At 45.6% G+C, this 2891-nt stretch overlaps 1 pseudogene; it reads right to left on the bottom strand.

Annotated features, from left to right (window-relative positions):
* Nucleotides 1-980: 980 nt before the first annotated feature.
* LOC121497654 lies at nucleotides 981-2259 on the bottom strand (annotated as a pseudogene).
* Nucleotides 2260-2891: the final 632 nt, after the last annotated feature.

Genomic DNA, 2891 nt, shown 5'->3' with positions numbered 1-2891 from the left:
TTTCCATTTTATCACTTGTTTCCTTGTTTCTGGAGATTTTTTCAGAACCTTTCTTGTCCTTGTCACTTTTGGTCTCTGCTTTGCACTCAAACAGTCCTCTTTACTATTTCTTGCAAGTGTGGTAAGATTCACACCCCTTAAGTTTTTGTTTGTTTGGGAAACTTGTCTATCTGCTTCTATTCTGAATAATAAGCTTGCTGGATAGAGTATTTATGGCTGCAGATTTTTCCCATTCAGCACATTGAGTATATCATGCCACACCTTTCTGTGCCAAGATTCTGTTGAGAAGTCTCCAGCTAGCCTTATGGATCTTTCCTTGTAAGTTAACAATTTCCTTCGGTTTTGCTTTTAAGATTTTTTTCTTTATCACTATATTTTGCCAATTTATTTACAAAATTTGGGTGTTGGCCTGTTTTTGTTGATATCCAGATGCCTATTGCATCTGGATATCTGTTTCCTTCCCCAGCTTAAGGAGGTTTTCAGCTATGATTTCCTCAAATAAATTTTCTGCCCCCTTCTCTCTATCTTCTTCTTTGGGCCTCCTATCATATGAGTTTTATTATGTTTGATGGAATCACTCAGTTCCCCAAGTCTGTTCATTGTATAATCTTCTGTCTCTTTTCTGTTCAACTTCATTCTTTTTCTTTTTCTTTTTTATTACAGTTTTATTTAGTTAAAATAGTGCAATATTGGTTTCTGGAATAGAATTCACTTATCACTTACATATAGCATTCAGTACTCATCACAAGTGTCCTCAATACCTTTCACCCATCTAGCTCATCCCCCCCACCCACATCCCTCCCTCAACCATCAGTTTGTTCCCTATCATTATGAGTATCTTATGGTTTATTTCCTTCTCTCCTTTCCCCCCACTTTTTGCCATGTGTTCATCAGTTTTTTCTTTTTCTTTTTTTTTTTTTTTTTGACCTCTGAACCTTTTATTGGCCTCCTGCTCCTCAAAGGATGCCTGTTTTGCTGCCTCAACGCCTCAGAATTTTGGTGTTGTTGGTCCTTCAGACACCACTTTGCCGTCCACGATCTTGCTGGTGGTGGTCTTCTGGATGGTCTGCAAGGAGCTTCTCTTGTCCAGGGCGTCAGTAAGATTGAAGTTCTCCCAGTCTTCCAACAGGTGACGGTAGGTGGCAATCTTGGCCTCCAGCTTGACCCTGACATTCAGCAAGGCCTCATACTCCTGGGCCTGGCGCTGCCCCTCTGCCCGGGTCTGGGACAGTTCTGACTCCAGGTGCAGCAGGACCCCATTGAGCTGCTGCATCTGATCATCTAGTGAGTCTCAACCTCCCTCAGGCTGTTCTCCAAGCTGGACTTCAGGTTTCTCATTGAGTCCAGATTGATCTCCAAGGACTGGGCAGTATGTCTCAGCTCCATGAGGTTCATCTCAGCTTCTCCTAACTCAGAGGTCTGTGTGGTGCTCTCCTCGATCTGCTGGGACCAGTACTTGTCCAGCTCCTCCCAGTTCTTCTGAGCCAGCTCTTCATACTGAGCCCGGATATCTGCCTGATCTTGCTGAAGTCCTGAGATTTGGGGGCATCCAACTCCCCGTCAACCCAGAGTTGGCAATTTGGTTTTATAGACCCTTTACTTCCTCCTCATGATTCTTCTTCATGAAGAGCAGCTCCTCCTTGAGAGCCTCGATCTCTGTCTCTAGCTGCAGCCGAGTGACATTGGTGTCATCAATGACCTTGCAGAGCCCATAGATGTCACTCTCCACAGACTGGCGCATGGCCAGCTCCATCTCATACTTGACTCCGAAGTCGTCAGCAGCAGGTCGGGGATTGTCAATCTGCAGAACGATGCGGGCATTGTCCATAGCACTTGCAAAGATCTGAGCCCTCAGGTCCTCGATGGTCTTGAAATAATGCCCCCAGTCTCCGACCTGGGGTCCCTTCTCCAAGTGTTCCTGGATTTTCATCTCCAGTCTCTGTTTATCAGCCTCCAGGCTCCTCACCCTCTCCAGGTAGGAGCCCAGGCGGTCATTCAGGTCTTGCATGGTCTCCTTCTCGCCCTGGATGCCCCCTATGCCCACCAGACCCCCGGCCAGCCCCGCAGCTGGGTTCCCGGACCCCCAGCCACCCCGGAAGCTGGTGGAGCGGGATACAGAGATCCGGGAGCCCAGCCCCCCACACCTGCATAGACGCTGGCTGCGCTGCTGCTGATGGGTCGGACCTGGTGGCTGGGCAACTGCACGGAGCCCAGGGACCGGTAGTTGGAAGAGAAGATGGAGCAGGTGGTGAAGCTCATGCTGTTCAGAGAGCAAGAGGGTAACTCGGGAGGCTAGGACTCAGGCTCGGGCCAGGAACCTATTCGTCTGTTTTCTTTCTTAAATGTTACATGTGAGTGATATCATGTAGTATTTGTCTTTCTCTGTCTTACTTATTTCACTTAGCACAATACACTGTAGCTCCATCTATGTTATTGCAAATGGCAGGATTTCATTCTTTTTGATGGCTGAGTGATATTCCATTGCATAAACCTACCACTTTTTTTATCTATTCATCAGTCAATGGACATTTGGGCTCTTTCAATACTTTGGCTATTGATAAAGCTTCTATAAGCATCAGGGTACATGTACTTCTTCGAATCCATATTTTTGTTTCCTTTGGGTAAATAGCTAGTAGTGCACCCAGTAGTGCAATTGATGGATCACATAATAGTTCTATTTTTAACATTTTTAGGAACCTACATGCTGTTTTCCAGAGTGGTCACACCACTTCATATTCCTCTTTCTCCACATTATCACCAGCACCTGTGGTTTCTTATATTTTTTATTTTAGCTGTTCCAACAGGTGTGAGATAGTATCTTATCATGGTTTTGATTTGTATTTCCATGATGATGTGTGATGGTGAGACTCTTTTTTCACGTGCCTGTTAGC

Source organism: Vulpes lagopus, chromosome 8 (genome assembly GCF_018345385.1).
Source record: "Vulpes lagopus strain Blue_001 chromosome 8, ASM1834538v1, whole genome shotgun sequence".
NCBI classification, from domain to species: Eukaryota; Metazoa; Chordata; class Mammalia; order Carnivora; family Canidae; genus Vulpes; species Vulpes lagopus.
This window is presented reverse-complemented; position numbering and strand designations above follow the sequence as displayed.